The 20,152-nt window shown below is 46.6% G+C and overlaps 1 pseudogene; it reads left to right on the forward strand.

Annotated features, from left to right (window-relative positions):
- The window catches only part of LOC111767640 (ER degradation-enhancing alpha-mannosidase-like protein 1), a 121,692-nt pseudogene that overhangs the window by 38,523 nt on the left and 63,017 nt on the right, over positions 1–20,152 (forward strand).

The raw sequence follows: 20,152 nt of genomic DNA on the forward strand, positions 1-20,152 counted from the left end.
GCACCACTTGTGCCCGGCTTCCAGGCCCTCAGAGTAATTGGGTCTGAGCAAGCATTCCCTCCATAAATATTAATTTGGATATGCTTGGAATACTCTGCTTCTTTTAGATGAATTGTTAACTAGTTTTCTAATCTGGAGCTTCTTGATGAGCAAAGGCAGCTCTCTCTGCCGGCTGCTTCCTTTATTGGGAGTACGGGAAAAGGGAACTCGCTAGAAGTTGCAAGTTTTCATTTAGGAGAAGCAGGCAATGTACGGTCAGGCTCCCTGAATCTGCAAGCACTCAGAGGCTTCTGAACCATTTCGAGAGGACCACCCTTGGCAGGAAATCAGTACTGGTTAGGAGACGGGCTTTAGCAACTGACAGATCATAATTAGAACCTCAGCTCTGCCACTATGAGGCTGAATTGGGGAAAGCTACTTCACCTCTCTGGGGCTCGATTTTCTCATCTGTAAAATGGGGATGATAATGTGGGTCTACCGTGGCTATAATGGGGATTCAGTTAGGTAGTGTCTGTGTTAGATAGTGAATAACTGCTTCTCAGGAAAAAAGAAATATTATTAATGAAAAAGAGAGGATTTTAGAGCAACTTCAGAGAAATCAATGCCTTTAGACACTCCTGGCCACCCATACCAACTTCACAGCTGCAGTTGAAGCATTCCTAGTTAGAGCGTAGAAGTGGTCCCACCCCACGGTTGGCATGTCTAAGTCATGATTGTGCCTTGAGGTAGCGAATCCACCCACCCACTATTCATTCAATGAGCAATTACTGAGTTCCTACTATGTGCCTTGTATGTTGACAGCCCTGAGGATGCAGGGGAAAGTGTGTGCAGTGAATGGGGCCTAACAATGGGAAAGCGTTTGTTGCTCGGAGCTGGAGGGTCTGATGGTTAACAACACAGACCTTGGACCAGAGAGACTATTGGCTTTACCACTATGTGGCTGTGTGACCTTGAGCTCACAAACGCCCCAGCTCACCGAAGTTTCACTTTCTTCATCTATAGCTTGAGAACAACATCTCCCACCAGAATTGAAGATACTTGTTTCTGCTTTTCTTGCCTACCAGAACCTACTTTTTTAAGTTTCAAATTCAATAAGCCAATGAATGTGAACTTGCTTTGCATGCTGCAAAGTACAAATGAATGTGCAGTGTTCCCTTTGGGAAGGGAAATTCACCAGGTCTGGCTTTCTCAGCGTTTACACCAGGCTCACATCATTGTCACAGGCAGCCCTCTTGGATTGACCAGCTGGCCAGGAATCAGTCCTCTCTGCGCCAGCTGCCAGTCACTCTCATTTCCTGGGGGATTGGGGAGGCAAGGAAGGTGGTTCAGGCCACCAAGCTTCCTTTGTAAGTAATCACGTCTGTGTGTCTTCCCTAAAGGAACGTAGAGCCCAGGAATCCTCCAGAAACCCAGAAGACCCTCCCCGTCTACACAGTGTGGACTTTCACTTCTCAATGGAATTCCAGGCCTGGCCGCAGCACTGCCTTCCTGCACAAAATGGCATTGGCTTGTTAACCCTTCTGGAGAAACTTCTAGACTAGTATGTCCCTGGCAGTATAGCATAGTGTTTAGCTGCAGAGGCTCTGAAGCCAGGCTGCTGGGTCAATACCTGCTCTGCTTTGTCCTTGGCTGTGTGATCTGTGGCTGTTACGTAAACTTTCTGGATCTTAGTTACTTTGCACAATGGAGATACGCATGGTACCTAAGTAACAGGTGTGTTGAAAAGTCAGGCGAGCTAAGGCAGTTAGCATGGTGCCTGACACACAGCAAGAGCTCCATTAATCCTGGGTATTGCTCCTTGAGGTCCTCATTCCCGGAGCTCCATGATGCCAACAGCTCAGAATGGGCCATTGCTAAGCATGAGATTAAAGGCGATAATATAAAGTGACTGGTGATAGAAGGGCCTCAATTAATGTTTTTCATTTCTATCTTTAACTATTTGTCACTACTATTATTATTTATAGTGGAGTGAAAACAAAGCTGGCACCAAATATGGATGGGGTAGCCTCTGGTTCTCACCCACAGGGCTCTGAGTACTGGTGAGACTGTGCACCAGACAGCTCGGGGAGGAAATGCTGAAGAGAAAACCAGCCAGGCCCAGAGGGTTGTCGTCATTTCCATTTGTTTATTGTTCCAGGAGAAGTTTCCGCATGAGCTGAAAACTGTTTCTGTTGAGGACAGCTGCCCCTTCCTTGACCTGGGCTCAGATGGACATTGCAGAGGCATCTCACACAAGCAGAGCAAGCCGGCAGATGCGATACAATGTTGGGGTGTGACTATCCTTAAGGCATTTGGGGAAAACCCAGGCAGGAGCAGCCCCTCAGGCTATGACCTTGCCCTCTGGCTGAGCTGCTCCACTGTCTCCTCCTGCTGAGGTTAAACATGCTTCTTCCTCTACTTTCTCAGGGCAACTTGGTCTGGCTGTGCCAAAAGAGTCTCCAAGGTGGGTTTTCAGCCCAAAGGAAGCAGCAAGGTGTTTATTCCTCTCTATGAAGAGTTGACCAGAGAATAATGTGTTAGCCACCACCCCATCGCACTAGCCTTTGAGCACCAGGAAGGCAGAACCCATGTCTGTTTATTTGTCCTCTGCATCCTCAATGCTTAGCACAAGGCAGGTGCTGGGAAGTATTGGATGGATGGATGGATGGATGGATGGATGGATGGATGGATGGACCACTGAGATTCTGTACATCTCCTAGTTGCAGCATCCCCGCAGCTGTGTCGCCCAATGTCTACAGACAATTATAGCCTAACTCCCAGACTTTTCTCCTAAACGCAGAGGTTTTACAGCCCAGTCATTCCTTGGTGCTTCCACCAGATGCGCTCAGTCCCATCTGTCTCCACCCCATTGGTTGACTCCATCCCAGGCTCCTCAGAGCTGACCGGACCTTAGAATCCCAGCACATACTCTCTGACATCCGTGCCCTCCTCTACTTATATTCTGAACACAGATGTGTGGGTCAGGGTAATTCAATCCGGTTGCTGCAACAACCCCTGTATCTCACAGACTTAGCACAGTGGTGTGTTTCCTGTTCATGTCACAATCCAATCAGCTATTGAGCCAGCAGTCTTACATGCCATAATTTAGCAATCTGGTTTCCTTCCACCTTCAGGCTCTGCCTTCCACATGGGGGTTTGCGTCCTAAGCTGGATTCTTATGCTCGAAATAAAGAGAATGAACCAAGGATCTCCTGAGAGATTAGGGGCCAGGCCTGGAAATGGTATACATCTCACTCGCTCACATTCCTCTGGCCAGAACCAGCACATCCCCTCAGCTTAATAGCAAAAAAGCCAGTGACCAGTTTTTCCTCAGGCTTTTTGTATGGTGGAGGCCACACCATGTTCTTACATGTTGCCCTCACCAGAGTCTGTAGCTCTGTCCTCTGAACGCCAGACTAGAGTCTGAGGTTCTGCTCCCCAAGGGCCATGGGCCTGGCTTCCTTATTACTGTGCCTGCCTATCTTCTGAGAGGCCTGGGTGTTTCCTTCACCATAGACCTCAGTGTCCGCCATTTACTTATAAATGACAAACGATGACCAGGATCCTTGGGTAACACTCCTTGCCCACCGGGATATCAAGCACGCCAATTTGTGAAGCCATCCACCCAGTTGCTCAAGCCAGAAACCCAAGAGTAATACTTGATTCATCTCTTTACTTCTTGTCCCACATCAAATCTATCAGTACGGTCTATCGGATGTTTAGACCAACCTCTAAAACATGTCCTTACTAAACCATTTGTGTTAAGTTTGTCGTTTAGATATAATTTACACACAAAATTATGTACAAATCTTAAAAATCAAGTTCCATTCATTTTTACATATGAATGCACCTGTGCTACCATCTATAAGATACATATTTCCAGCATCCCAGAAGGTTCCTCCATGTCTCATTCCAGTGAATATCCCTCTAAAGGTAACCACTATTCTGACCTCTGTCATCTTTCCTTGCCTTGCATCTTGACGGACCCATACACTGTATACTCTTTTGCAATTGGCTTCTTTTGTTCGATAGGATCTATGTGAGTTTCATGCATGTTTTTGGGTAATTCAGTAGTTTGTTTACTTATCTAGTCTCTTGTGGATGGACATTTGGTATCCAGTTTGCGGCTTCCGTGAATACAGCTGTTAGAAATTCTTTTACGCTTTTTGGTGAACATGAGCACTCATTTCTGTTGGGCGTATTCCCAGGAGTTGACTTCCTGGGTCTCAGGAAAGAGGTTTCTTGAGCTTTAGTAGGTCCTGTCATCAATTTTAAAACTGTTTATACCAATTCATACTCCCAGCAGCAGTGTATGAGAGTCCCATTGTTCCACCTCTTTGCCATCACTCAGTATCATTAGTCTAAAACTTTAGCCATTCTGGGGGTTGTAGAGACAACCATATCTTATCATCTCCACTACTACTGCCCTGCTCCAGGGCACCATTGTCTGTTGCCTGAACACCTGCAGCAGGCTCCTAACTGGTCCCTTTGCTTTTTCTCTGGCCAAACACCCTTCAATCCATTTTCCACCCAGTATCCAGATTCTATCACTTCCTTACTACACCCTTCAATGGCTCCTGGTTGCACTTAGAAGTAAATCTATGCTCCTATGGTGACCTTCAAGCTTCCACATCTCTCTTCTCATCATTTAGATTTCAGCCCAAATAATGTCTCTCCATTGGGCTTTTCCTGATCAAACAATGTCCCCTGCAAATCACCACCTATCAAATCCATTGCTGTACTTTCTACGCATCTCTTATCACTACCTACATCATCCAGTTCATTGGCTCACCTCTTAACTATCTTTTCCCACTTACCTGAAGCTCCTTGAGAGTGGGACCTGGTGTGCCAACTGTTCCCTGCTGTGGCCCAGCATGCAGCCCAGTGCCCAGCATGTCGTAAACCATCCATAGGTGTTTGTTGAGTTCACTTGCCTTCATCTAGGGATGGGGTCTTGTGAGGCCCCCAGTGCATGTTCTTTCAGCTTTTTCTGTTGCCATCAAGCACTATTTCTCAAGTAAAGCCCAGACTATGGTAAGTGATATTAAAAGCATGAGAACTGGATGCTCGATTTTCCAGCCAGATTGGTCTAATTGGAATTCAACTCCACAAGGAGATTCTGACCAAAAGCAGACCGAATCCACAACTTGGCAGCTCAGCTACCCTCACTCGAGGCTTTTTACCCACGCTTCCTTGAAACACACACTGACTCCTCAGTGTAAGCATCTCCCCCTCCCTGAACATGCTCTCCCCGGCTCCCCTCCACAGCTCTTATAAAACCTGCCTTCCAGGGAACTCCTGGAGAGTAGAGATTTACTCTCCCCTTCCAGACTCACTTGTGAGGGTAAGAAAGGTATTGCTATTATTTTCTCCATTTTCCACTTGGACAACCTGGGGCACAATCTAATGGAATCTCTCTCCTCCCCCCGAACCCCTCCTCTGCAGGATAACCTGGAGGCCTTCCCACCTCGCCACAGACCTGAGATAGACCACCAAGAGCCCATCTACCTCTCTGAGACTGCATTTGAAAGAAAGCGGAAACAGAAGAGCTGCTTTTAGCGGTTTGGGAAAAAAATGAAGTCTTTTCCTAAGCAATTTCTAGTCATGTAGAGGACTGACATACCATCAAACAGGCAGGACAATCACAGCTTGCGGGGATTAAAGCCACTCTAGGATAGAGAGATGCTCCGGGCAGATAGCGGGGGCCAAGAGCTGCAGACATCCTCTGTGCTGGGCGGTGGCTCCTTTCTCTGACTCAATTTCTCTTTCTCTGTCTGTCTCTTTCTCTCTCCCTTCTCCTGACCCTGACCACCACAGCCCATATGGACCTAAACTCCAAAATGTTGCAAATAATGTCTCTATCCTTCCTTCCCTGAAATGCATAGGCAGCCCTGAAATGAGAATCCTCAGAGGTACCTCTCAAAATGTTTCTCTCACTTACACACACACACAAATAAAAACACAAATAAACACAAATGCACACAACCACCGTGCACACTTACAGAAAAAAAACAGGCAAGCATACCCACCCACATACACACATAGTCATATACCCCCTCTGCCCACATGGAGCAACTCTTATGTGTCATTCATTCACTCCCTTTCTGTCCCTGATTCTCTTCATTACTTAATACAGACCCAGACCTGTGAAATGACCAAACTTGGAATCTTCTTTCTGAATACCTTGGTTTCCCTCTGTCTCTAGATGTAGATATGCCTGTGTTCACACAAGGACCTATCTGGTCATCTTCCTGCTCACAGAACCTTCGTCACACACCTGTGGAATGGCAGCCCCTGCGTTCCTGCCCCACTTTGCTCCAGAGTGGAGCTTCAGTGCATTGTTTCCGCAGTGTAGCGGATCCCTTGGTGGACAATGCACAGTGGCGACTTCCATCAGCCTATTTTGAAGATGTCATCATAATTGATGGCAGTAACAGATGGCCCTGGCTTCTCTGCTTATTGGGAAAGGGTCAACAACAGCATGACAACAGCCGCATGGAGTGGAGCAAGGACTCCTGCAACTGAGGTCAGCAGAGTGGGGTTCTAGTTCTGCTCCCAGGCTCCCCTGCCTGTATTTCCACTGGCCAGCCGTTTTCCCCTGAGGACCCAAGTCTCTTCGTCTGCAACTTGAGGGTGGCACAGGATTCTTTCTTCATATACAACAATGGCCTATTGCCTATCATTTTTCACTTGCTGTGTTGACAGAGAAAATCTTAGTCAATGAGCTTCTTACAGAAAATCAATATCTCTCTGAGTTCAAGCAGCAGGAAATCAAGAACAAAGGGCACACATTGTGTATGCCCTGTCATTCAATTACGCATCCATTCATCCATCCATCCATGCGTCCAACCATTCATCCATCCACCTCTTTCTACCTCCGCTTCCATCCTCCTAGTCAAAGCCAACATCATCTCCATCCTGTACCACTGCAATGTCTTTCCAGCTGGTCCCCTGCCTCCCTTCGTTCTCACCTTTCCTACAATCTATTCTCCACCAACCAGTTTGAGTGAACTTTTAAAAATATAAACTGATTCATGTCACTCCTTGTCTAAAACCCTCCAATAACATCTCATTGACCTTAGGATAAAATCCAAACTCTTTACCCAACTTGAGGTTCTGAGGCATCTGTCCTTCCCCTCCCTATCTGGCTGTCCTTGGACAACAATCCCTCTGTCCCACTATACTTCAGCTACTTGAGTCTTCTTTCAGGTCCTTTAACACATCAAGACCTCTCTCACCCAAATGTTTCCATTGTCACCTAGATTTCTGTTTCTTTCAAGCAACATGGTCTTGTTGGACTCTACAATGACAATACTTGACTAATTAAGTCAGAGTTGGCCACAGTCCCTGGGATGGCCTAGTGGGCCATGTCACAGCTGGGCAACATTCTCAATTCTGATCATACACAAATCCTTACTATTTTCTGCTCCCATTGAACCAAATTAATGAACTTCTATCTGACATAATTAATTTAGATTATGACACTATTTGATTCAAAGTCAAGTTACACTAAATATTTTTGGGCTCAGAGCTCAGTAGATGAGATCTATCTATAGGATATGACATTGGTAGACTTTCCAAACGTGAACAATAATGTGCTCTGTAACTAGTCTCCAAGGAGGACAGCAGGATCTTCTATACAAAGGGCAACTAACTGGCTTTTCTTCTAAGAGTGATAGATTTGACCTTGACCGGGCCACCGGCAGGAGCTTGAACTCCATGTCCTCGAAATACATCTCCTCCACTTGTTGATGTCAGAATTCCATTGCAATTTCTCAGCTGCATGCTGGGCTTTTCATATCACTGCCTTGGATGTAACAAGCATTCTCAACTCCTCCTAATCTTATTAAACTGCTGTTCCTGCAAAGTAACTGGGTGATTTTCAATCCATGCATGTTGGGATTTAGTGCAGCCCCCAAGCAGCTGAGCTGATGTCAACTTCTGAACCCTGAGCAGCCATATGCACCCAACCTCCTCTGCCACTACCTTTGATGGCTGAGGGCTGGGGGACACCCTGCCTCTCTGGCTCTTGGGAATGAGGCAAACAAGGTCAGAGGTGGCTGAAGGGAGGCAGAGGGGAAAGATTGTCTCCTGGTCCTCTCCATCATGTGGAAAAAGAAGAAGGCTGGAAATTAGGAGCCCTGTGTCCTGCCTGCGGCTCTACCCCTCCCTTCCTGGGTGATATTAGCCAAGTCACTGTCTGTATTTGGGCCTCAATGTGGGCCCCAGTTTCCTCATTTATGAGAAGAGAAGTTACACGGATAGTTGTGAGTCTACTGCACTCAAACGGGGATCAAGTTCTCTAGGTTATGACCTGCCGATTGTCCGAACCAGAGGCTGTGACAAGTCTGACAGACTGGCTGAATAGTTGATTTCTCCATATATATATATACACGAAATTATAGAAGTATAACTCAGAGAGGAACACAATTGGTCTCTCTAAAATATTGTCTGCAGGATATTAGGATCTAAAAAAATTTTTAAAAACATTTATCGGGGCCGGCCCAGTGGCCGAGTGGTTAAGTTCGTGCATTCCGCTTCCGCAGCCCAGGGTTTCATTGGTTCGGATCCTGGGCGCGGACATGGCACTGCTCATCAGGCCACGCTGAGGCGGCGTCCCACATGTCACAACTAGAAGGACCCACAACTAAAATATACAACTATGTATTGGGGGGATTTAGGGAGAAAAAGCAGGAAAAAAAAAAAGAAGATTGGCAACAGTTGTTAGCTCAGGTGCTAATCTTTAAAAAAAAAAATGGTTTATTTCCTTCTTCCCTCTGTCTTTTCCTCCCTCCCCTCTCCTTCTATCTCCTTCCTGTCTTCTTTCCTTCCTCCTTCCTTCTTTTTCTTTGTCTTCTTTTTCTGTCTTCTTTTTTTCCTTCCTTCCTCATTTTCTTCTTTTCTCTTCCTGTTATTTGATAACTATGAGCCAGACTAATTTTTCTCCTGGAGTCCACTTGCCTTACACACCTCAGTGTTTCCAGGAGGTTGGAGAATATCAGTATCCATTAGGGTTCTCCAGAGAAAGAGAATGTGTGTGTATGTGTGTGTATGTGTATGTATATGTATATGTATATGTAAAGGAAGTGGCTCACAGGACTGTGGGGCTGGCAATCTGAAGTCTGTAGGGCAGGCCAGCAAGCTGGAGCTCAGGCAGGAGCTAATAGTGCTCTCTTGAGGCAGAATTTCTTCTCTGGGAAACCGAGATGTTTGCTCTTAAAACCTTCAAATGCAGTCCACCTATATGATTGAAGATAATCTCCTTTACCTTAAGTCAATTGACTGTAGGAGTTAAGCACATTTGTAAAATAACTTCACAGCAATACCTAGATTAGTGTTTGATTAAATAACTGGGTACTGTAGGCTAGCCAAGTTGACACACAAAACTAACCATCACAGCATCTAACCACTGGGGGTGTCTAAGACCTCCAGGCCTTTTCATCAAAATCCCATAGGTTCACCCTGACGTGGCACTTCATTCCCCTTTCTCTCCAGGACAGGGGACTGGAAGGCAGTGGCTGCAGCTGCAGCACTCAGCCTCCAGCTCGGGGAAACTCAGGGAGCCTTTGGGGGGCCAGCAATGTAATGGCGCTGTAAAGGCAGGCCTGGAGAGTTGAGGGAGGCTGAGCATGGACACACAGCCCTGTCCCCCATGTTGGGCTCCGGGGCCAGCAGGGCAGGAACTGCTGCAAAGGGGGTCTTTTCTTCCTAAGCCAAATTCATGTTGAAACTCTGATCTCCCCAGCAAGAAGGCAAAGAAGAAATGGCTGGTGCTCATGATTTGAGATAAAGATGACACAAGAGGACGGGGATGGTATGGGTTTCATCAAAAGGGTACTTCATCATCATAAGCATAATCAGAGAAAATGGATAGCCTTGGGTTTAGGGAGGCTGAGAACTCAGTAGAGAGAGTTTGAAATGAGGACTGGTTGGGAAGAAGCCTCTAGAACCATGAAGCAGCCCATCTGTACTTCACAGTAATGGCGGTAGTGATTGAAGCATAGTGGTCACAGGAGCAGTAACAGCGAACACTTGCTCATCTCATACTATGTGCTAGCACTGTTTAAGCACTTTATGTGTATAACTCGTTTGATCTTTGCAGTAATATTGTGAAGTACTTACTATTATCTTTCACATTTTATATATGGGGAAACTGAAGCACAGAGAAGTTAAGTAACTTGCTCAAGGTCACAAAGTTAGCAAGTGTCAGAGCTAGGATTCAAACCCAGGAAGTCTGGCTGCAGACTCTGTGCCTATAACCACCATACTATACAGCCAGAGGGCAGGGTCCAAGAGATGGGGCAAATTCGGAGACCATACTCAACAACAATTTTTTATTGAGCAGTAATTAGGCTCCTGGTGTTTCTATAGGCACTAGCAATGTAATGGTGAAGAGAATGGGGCAAGGGCGTCCAGTCACAATGGGTGGAACATGGCAATCACAGGACCTAGTAGGTACTTCCAGTTTATTGGTTATTAGCCACATACAGATCCAAGTATATCTGGATATCTTGGCAGTACATATACAGATCTAAGTAAATCTTAGTCCCTAAAATAAGAAGGTGGGGGAAGAAAAGGAGTCATTTTCTTTTGTCAAATTTGAGAAATACGGGATAATGTGCTCAAGGTCCATCTATGTTGTCGTAAATGCCTACCATTTGCAACATGGATGGACCTTGAGGGTATTGGTGCTAAGTGAGGTAAGTCAAACAGAGAGAGAGAAGTACTGTATGATATCACTTATATGTAGAATCTAAAAATGTCAAACCTGTAAAAAAACAGGGTAAAGCGATGGTTACCAGGGAATGGGGGGTGGGGGGTAAGATTGGTGGGGTTTAAGGGTGCAAACTTGTAATGAGTGGTAAGTAAGCCATAGAGATCTAATTCACAGTGTAATGAATCTAGTCAATAATACTGTACTATAATGATGTGCTAAATATTGCTTCAATGACAATCATGTTACAATATATAAATGTATCAAAGTACACGCCATACACCTTAAATTTACAAATTGCAACATGTCAAATTGATCAAATAAAAAGGTAAAAAAATAAATATTACCAAAGGAAAAAAAAAAAGGAAATATGGGAGACTCAGTCATTTGTAGATCATTGGTTTGATATTGACATTCACAAGGACAATGTCGTAACTTAGTCATCTGAAGAATGAACTCTGGAGCCAAAATTCCGGGTTCAGTCCAGGCTCCGATGTTCATTAGCTGTGTGACATCGAGCAGGCTGTTAAACTTTGTGTGCCTCAGTTCTGTCGTCTGCAAAACAAGGATAATAATAGGAAACCTCCCTCCTGGGATTATGAGTATTTAATGTGTCAATATTTGAAAATACTTAGAATTGGACCTGGTCGACTGTAAATGCTGTTTGAGCGCTAGGAAAATAAATTCTATCTTTTATTTCAGTATGTTGAAAACCGAGTGGATCATCTCTTTATAAATATTTCTTTTTTGTCTTCCCTACTTCACCAATGACATCACGTTTGCTCCAGTCTTTCGGTTCACATGGAGCCTGTGCCAAGCGTCTCCCAGCACTGTCCTGATGGGGCTTTGATGAGACAGAGCTGTGGAAATCTAGTTCTTAGGTGACACCCTCAAATTCCCCAAGGCTCACCTCTGAAATGAATCAACTCCTTTCCACGACTTGCAGGCTGAAAACATCTAACGGCTCCTTAACAACAATTCTTCAGTTTAGCATTTTACATGTGTTATGGTCTAGCTATCTAGTCAACCCTCCGTCCCACACCTCTTTGAGAGGTTCCCAAAGTTCTAACCTTCCTGAGCTACATAATTCCTCCTTTTCCTGTCTCCAGACCTTTGCTTACATTATCATTTATATCTAGGGTGCATCCTCTTTTCTCTCTCTATCTGACCAAATGTACCCCTTCCATCAAGGGCCAACGCACGGTCACCTCCAATATGACACCTTCCCTGATTTGCCACCCTTCACGGTGGTTTGCTCCCTTCTCTCAGCCTCCCGGGTGAGATATTTGCACCACATCCAGTGAAGCTCACATCTGCCTTCGACTCTGGTTATCAGGAAGACAGTGGGTCACAGGGTTAATGGCAGAGATTCTGGAGTCGGAACATTCTGGCTCTGTCCTCATTTTTCCACTTACTAGGGTCGAAACCAAGGACAAGATTCAGCTTCAGGCCTCAGCTTTTCTTATCTACACAACCGCAATGATAGTGCCTGTCCCTTAGGACCTCCAACTGGTCCCCTGTTTCTACTCCTGTCCCCTCAGTGCATTCCCCACACTGCAGCCACAGTAACTCTTTGAAAACTTAAATCAGTTAATGCTACTTCTCCGCTTTGAAGCCTCCAAAAAAATTCCATTGTCCTCAAAATTAAGTCCAAAGTCCTTCCGTTGGCCTATAAGGCTTCAGGATCTTGATCTCATTTCCCACCATCCTCCCTCTCTCACTCTGCTTCAGCCCGCTGGCCTCTTGGCTGTGTCCTATGGACAATCCAAACATGCCTCAGGGCCTTTTCACTTGCTGTGTCCTCAACCTAGAAGGTTCTTCCTCCAGATTTCCCTGTGACTCACTCTTTTATTTTGCTCACTGGAGTCGCTTTCTCAGAGCTGCTCACCATAACATGACACTACTGTCCCTCTCCACTTTGCATTTTAAGTTGTTACCTCCAGGAATATCCTATAAGCCTTTGTTTATTTATTTCCTGTAAATCTCTCTCCTCAGCACCACCATAGGGTATATTAGCTTCATGAAGGTAGAAGACCATTGTGTTTTTCACTATTTTATTCCAGGCACCAGAAACAAAAAGTTCTTGGCACATACTTGGCACTGAGTAATAATGATTAAATGAATGAGGGAGGCTTAGCATCGTGCCAGGCTCCAGGTGGGCACCCAGTGTGCACGAGGCACTATTATTGCACTCTTCTTGCTGGAGCTCACATCTGTCTTCCCCGCTGGTTTGTGACCTCTTCAAGGGCAGAGGCTGGGCCTTCTTCATCTCTGCGTCCCCCACAGAACCAAGCACAGAGCGGGAGCCAACCCGCGCGTGTTAACGTCAAAGACCTCTGCAGACATCAGAGGGCAAAACCAAAAAAAATGGAGCAAAAGCAGCCCCTTGGCTGGCTGTGCGGGCACTTGATGGATTGGGGACATTTCAGCACCCTGTTATCTCTGGCAGCGAGGACACAGAGCCCTGACAGAATGGAGAAAGAAGAGCTCCAAGAACTGCCGTGGGGCCCAGGCCGTGCCCGTGGGGCTGTCCGCCTCCAGGAGGAGCACACGGAGGAGCGTCCCTGGGCCCTGCCCTGCCTCCTCCTGGCCTTCCACTGCTTCCTCAGGAGCTCTGTCTAGCAAAGCTCAGCCCCCGCTCCAAGACCTCAGCCCCCAGCGGAGCAGAGACACAAACTCCTTCCTACATAAGCATCAGTCACTCTCCAGGAGAGAGCTGTGACAAGACCCCATCTGAGCAGTGCCCGGGGAATCCGGCACCTGGGGAGCCATGTGTATTTTCTCCCAACTCTTTGTCATGCTGTGAATGTTATTAAAATGCCCTATTTATCAGAGTGAAAAAAAAATCCCAGCTTAAGCCAAACAATATACAGGCTTTAAAATACAGGCTGTGAATTTAATTTCCCCAGAAGCAGTGGTGAGCAAGTAAAGGGAGGTAATTTATGATTCTCCTGAGGGAAAGCCGAAGGCAAGCCAGACACTCAGAGGTGGTTCTTTTCTCTCCTCCTGCCCGGCTCACACCCCCGCCCCCCCAGGCCTCTGGCTGGGCCCTGTTGTCCTGGAAGCAGTGCCTTCCCTGGGTACAGCGGAAGGGCAGAGCCCAGCTGGTGGTGCTATTGATGGGAGCCATGGGTGAGCGTGCCAGCTGCAAACATCTGGAACGCCCCCAGGTGTGTTTACCTAAAGAGAGAGGGAGCATCATGTATTAGGGAAGTGAAGGATGGTGGTTTAAAGAGGAAATAAAAAGATAGGTAATATTTGTCCCCTAAACTTGGTATCCATGCAAGTGAACTGAGCAGAACTCAGCTTGATAATAGTGGCTCGCCTCTAGGATTGTTTATGATGGACCACGTGTCAGGCTCTGTCCCAAGGGCTTCTCTTGTGTTACTTTATTTCATCCTCACAACCACCCTGAGGCAGGTACTTCTCTTATTCTCCTTTTACAGATAAGAAAACTGAGGCTCAGAGAGGTTAAGAACTTACTCAAGGCCACACAGCCTGTGGGTGGCAGGCGGACTGGAATGCAGACTGTCTGCTCAGCCAGACCCCGTGTTGGAGGGGAGTACTGGATCCTGCCACCACTGTAAACCTCACCTCGAACTGTAGTTTCTTCTAATGTTCAGAATAACAATAACAATAACTAATATTTATTGGCACTTAGCACGTGCTGCACTGAGCACTTCTCAGGTTTTGCCTCGTTTATTTCTGACAGCAACCTCAGGAGGTAAGTTCTGTCATTATCCCCACATTTCAGATACGAATGCTGAGGATCAGGAATGTGCAGGGAGGTGCCCAGCACTGCGCCACAGATAAGGGGTACAACCAGAAGGCAAAGCCGGGCAGCCTGGCTCCAGAGGCCACCCTAACATAACAGCCTGTGCCCTCACGGTCACTTCAGGTGCAAGAAGAGACTTATGCGAAAGCCTGAGCTTGCTCCTTAACGTGACACCAGAGTTTCTCCAGGAGTGACGTATGTAATGCATTAGGTGGCACGTGGGAGGACCATCTTAATTTTCCCAAGTGTGTATTACTTTTACCGTGTAATCAGGGAAAAGACGTAGGCTCAGTCAGTCACATACTAGCTGTGTGAACGTGTGCAGATCACTTATTTTCTCCAAGCTGCAGCCTCTTCAGTTTCACCTGTGAAATGGGAAAATAAGGCCTACCCTGTACAGGTGTCTGAGCAAGCGCCTGAGGCATAGGAGGCCCTCCGAGTATGGGAAGGGAGAGAGGACCGAGGGAGGAAGGAAGGAAGGAAGAAAGATGGGAAGAAAGGAAGGGACCGAGGGAAGGACAGAGGAGGGAAAGGAGGATGGAGGAAGGAAGGAGAGTCGGAGAGGACAGGAGGAGGGGAAGCAAAGATGGACCACAAACTGATGTGTATCGTGGGCATTTAAAAATATCTCTAAAGCCTTAACAACACTGCAACTGGCACTTTCTCTGTACCAGGCCATGTTCGAAGTGTGTGCCTGTCTTCCAGTCCTTGTGATGACCTTATGATGTAGCTAACATTCCCTCCACCTTGCAGATGAAGAAACCGAGGCACAGAGGGGTGACAGGTCTGCCGAGGATTGCTCCGATGCAGCTGCCACAGCCGAGGCTTGAGCCCAAGCCGTCCATGCCACTAGCCTGGAGCTGCTGCAGTGAGGGGAGAGAGGGAGGGGAGCGGGTGACCTTCGCCCACACAGAGCTCTTTCTGTTCCCTCGTGGTGGCTGGGCTGGCCCGCCCACCCCTCAGTGGGCACTTTGTAGGCCCCCTCAATCAATTTCGCCCTGTGAGGATCTCCCTTACCTGTGAGCCTGGCATTAGGAAAAGAGGAGGATGAGACAAGTGCGTATCGATATCTCCTATGTCCTGTGCTGGGTTGTGGCCTTACCCTCTTCCATGCAGACAGTCCCCAAGTGCGGCCCACATACCACTGAGGTAGCAGCACATGGAGAAATCATTCAGTTTTTGAAGTTATCTACTATTTTTGTTGGCTGAGGAAGATTGACCCTGAACTAACATCTGTTGCCAATCTTCCTCTTTTTGCTTGAGGAAGATTGGCCCTGAGCTAACATCTGTGCCGATACTACTCTAGTTTGTATGTGGGTCACCACCACAGCATGGCTGACAAGTTGTGTCGGTCCATGCCCAGGAACCAAACTCAGGCTGCTGAAGCAGAGTGCACCAAGCTTATTCACTAGGCCACAGGGCTGGCCCCAAGTTATCTACTATTTTAATGTATGTTAGAAAGAGACAATGTTATTGAGATTTACAGGATGCTCTTAATAAGATCATGGGTAAATAATATGCAGGTTAAAAACAGAAGTAGGTCAATTTAAAGGGTAAAAATTAAGCAAACTGTAACCCTGGAGGTACAATTAGGTGAAAACAAAACAAGGATAATAGAAGTTTAGGAAATAGCATTGTTTCATCTAATTCTCTCTATAACCCTACGTATGAATCACTTATTCCCATTTTAAAGATGAGGAATGACAAGGTTTAGATCAATCAAGCTTGCCCAGGGTCTCAAAACTTGAAGTCAGCAAAGTGGAGCTTTGAATGCAGGTGCCTGACCAATGCAGGGTTTTCCTCCCACTGTTTCAAGGGTTTGCTCCTCCTCCTCCTACACTTGACCTTGAGATCCAGAGCAGACCCAACCCCGCTACCCTGACTTCCCTTTCTGTCAAGGTACTCATTGAAATCTGGAGGAGTTGCTAAAGCCAGTGCAAGTGTATTTATTTAAATTGTCAAGATAAATTAACTTTTAGAGCCCCACTGGAGGAGTCCTGCAAGTCTGGGCTGTGGGTTGGGAGCCATGAATATGCAAGCGCATGCAGCCGTTGAATTAGGCGGCTGCAAACATATTTGGAGGCAGCTGCTCATTTAATAATCTGGGACAACCACAGGAATAGACACCCGGTTGCTCTGGCCCATTTGCATGGGTAAAGTGATAATTTTATAACACAATTGCAGCAATTAGGTTTCCCCAGACAAAGCCAGGGGAACACCATTTGGGAGCAATCTTGGGTGTTGTCAGCTGAAGCCTACTGCAGCCTCGCCCCAGCTGTCAGACATAGCAACCTGTTTTCTGTAGATGCAGCCTTGTGAGGCGGAGGGGAGGGTGGCTCTGGGAGTCAGGCAGACTCAGGTTTGAATCTCAGCATCGTTCCCTATGAGCTACGGAACCCCCAGCTGATTGCTCAGTCTCTCCAAACATCAGTTCCTTCCTCTGTGGATGGGGATACCATTGGTACCTTCCTTTAATGGGTGGCTATGAGGGTTAAAAGTGATCATGCATCTATAAAGCTTTTGGAACACTGGCTGGTCCAACGGTTCTCAAACTTCTCTGAGCATCAGAATCACTGAGGATCCTCTAAAAATTTTTGATGTCTGGACCCCACTTCTAGAGATTCTAGCTAGAACGTGAACATTGGAATCTTTTCAAACACTACAAGTGGTTTCAATGTGTTGTCAAAGCTGAAAACCACTGTTCGAGTACAAAAGGTCTGCTTGATAGACAGAAACTGGAGTTATGATTTTCTCGTTATTATACCTGCGTTCGTGGAGCCATGAAAAACTCCTTTCTCACTTATAAGGGGCTTGAGATTCATCAGCAATTCAACCTTGGTCCTCATCCCTGGTCTAGTCAGAGTCTACTCTTCTTAGAAAGGAGGAAAGTGGGATGTAGTCGGGTGAGGGAGCATATCTTTGAGGGGAACCGGTGATGATGGGTCATTACCTCTGAGCACATTTTCCAAAACTGGAGGCTTTTAAATGGCCACTAAAAGTAATATATAGATAGAAGGTTAAGACTATGGTGAATAGACACTGGAGAAAGCAGTGTTCAAGCAAGGCTATGAAATACCTAGACAAAGCGGTCAAAGTGTGTTATCTCTTAAAATGCTCACCCCCCTTCCCCACTACCAAGGGATGCTGCTGAACCAGTTACTTTGACCTTGATGCCCTTCCGGCAGTCCTCTCCCAATACTATAACTTGTTCTTCCTGGAGAGGCACGAGGCATGAACCTACCCCCTGGGCATACATGCAAGACACAAGCTGTAGCTTCCTTATCTAACTACTTGTGGCCTTGGTTCTAGTCCTCTGCTCGTCCTGCTGCATTTCCCTGCTAGGACTGAAATCCATCCCAAATCCTGGCCTTCTCGACTGGGTCATTCACCCATGCCCAGCCTCATCTCGTCCTGCTTCTGACATCCTCCTTTTCACCTGGGCTAGAACACTAAGTCTAAGTCATGTTAGAATATATGTTCTAAGTCATGGACACGTGTCGGTGGAACAACCAACAGTCATTCCCTGCTCTTTTTGCTGGCAGAACCCACTTCTCATTTTAGAGAACAAAATGCCAGATACTCACTCATTCTCCCAGACTTCCTTGCAGTTAGTGGTAGCCCAGGGCTGGCCAATGCGATATTGACAAAAAATCTTCCAGAGGGCTTTGGAAAAAGATGCTTCTCTCTGATAAAATGAGAGAAATATATGAGGAGAGGCCTGTGATCCTGCCTTTGGTCCTGGTCTGGAATGCTCTTGTGTGAGGATATGGTACTTGGAAATTGTAGGAGGGCCTGCAGTGCTCCCTAATATCTGAGTTTCTTTCTGTCCATGTAACACACCTATGCAACATTTTCCAGCTTCCTTTGGAAAAGGAAGTTTCCCTGACTAAGTTCTAGATTGTCAACAGAAGTGATGCTCTCCACCTCCAGGCTTGGCACATCCCATTATGATTCTTGCTCTTTCATTCTCTCTCCACTGGCTGGAGACAACTCTGAGGACTCAGAGGAGAGCACAGACACAAGATGGAAGGAGCCTGGGCCCTTGAGTGACAGAGAGGAAAAGAGTTCCCTCTTCAACTTTCTCCCATCAACCCTCATTGAACTATGATATACGAGGGAGAAATAGTCTCTTTCTCAGGATAACTGTTATTGCCACCAAAATTTTAGGGTCATCTGTTATAGCAACTACACTACTGTAACTAAGAGAGAACAACTGTGGTCATTTTGCCACCAGATGGGAGAGAAAGAAATCTGACTCACTGAGAATGACGGACTGGAAGATAGAAGGAACTTGTGATCTGACACATTCTCTGAGCAGCTACACCAGCCTGAAGACTCCTGCTTCCAGACTTCTTGTTTTATAAGGTAATAATAAGCCTTCCTGATCCCCACCCAAGCTCCCATGAGACTAGGCAAGGGCCAGGGGTGGGCCTGGCCAACTCGACCTGGGGGCTTGTGGCTGAGGGACTATAGGCCAGTTGCTGGCGCCACACAAGGGAGTTTATTAAAGAGGAAGTGAGCAGGGCTTTGTGGTAGTTTGAGGATGTGATGGTCAGTGGGAGAAGTTCCTCTTTCTTTAAAATGGAGCCCAAGCAATCATGCATTGATGATCATTCATCCTGGGACTGATGCTCATTAGGCTCAGCCCCCACGGATGTTGTGGCTCACGTGTAGGCTGGCACCCAGCATGCGCTCTACCAGAACCTTCCCCTCAACTCAGTTTCCATTTGTTGCCTGCCTTGGTGCTCCCAGGCCAACAGAGGAGGCAGAGGAGTGCGGCTGCTCTCAGGGCTGCAGCGCCCCAGCCCCAGGGCTGTAGATGATGCTCTCACCCCCACTGCTGTGGCCGAGGTCTGACAGTTGAGCTTCAGCTCGGAACCTCAGTAACGTCCTAAGAAACTATTCATTGACTCTTGTTGACGCATTGGATACACTTTCAGTAACGGGGAATTCATCTGAGTTCCAGAAAGCAGCGAAGTTAGTGATGAGCACAGCTTTATTTCACACAGAATCAGCCTTACAAGTCTTTGAAGCTACAATAAGGGTCCTGGGAAGTCTTGTCTGACTATAAAATGCTAGTAGACTCTGAGAAGCCCACTGGTGATAGGACAGTTAAGGATTATGATAATGAATTATTGCACATGGCCCATGACCTGGCCATGTTACAACTCCGTGCCTTTGAAAACACTAAGAAAGGAGTCCTGTATTTTCTGACCCAAAGACAGCAATAGTGCACAGCAGGAAGTGGCTCCCTGTTGGTGGAATTTGGGATTCTTAGCTGATGACTAGAGGAGGCTACATGGACATGATGCCCAAAGGAGCAATGAATGCTCTTTGGAACCTCTGAAGCAGCGATACGTGATTACTAAGGAATGCTGTGAACATCCAGAGGGGCTGTTGGGTTGGAAAGCACAGAGGCTTGGATGCTGGGCTGGATTACTTCTAAGAGTATCTCTTGAAATATTTCTCTTTGAAGAAAAAGAAGATCTACAGATTTTAGTGCTACTGCTATGGACTGAATTGTGTGGCCCCAGAATTCACATATTGAAGCCCTATCCCCCAGTGTGACTGGATTTTGTGACAGGGCCTGTAGGGAGGTAATTAAGGTTAAATGAGGTCATAGGGTGGGGCCTTGATCCCATAGCATTAGCGTCCTTATAAGAGACACTAGAGAGCTGTCTCTC

This window comes from Equus caballus, chromosome 13 (assembly GCF_041296265.1).
Source record: "Equus caballus isolate H_3958 breed thoroughbred chromosome 13, TB-T2T, whole genome shotgun sequence".
Classification (NCBI taxonomy): domain Eukaryota; kingdom Metazoa; phylum Chordata; class Mammalia; order Perissodactyla; family Equidae; genus Equus; species Equus caballus.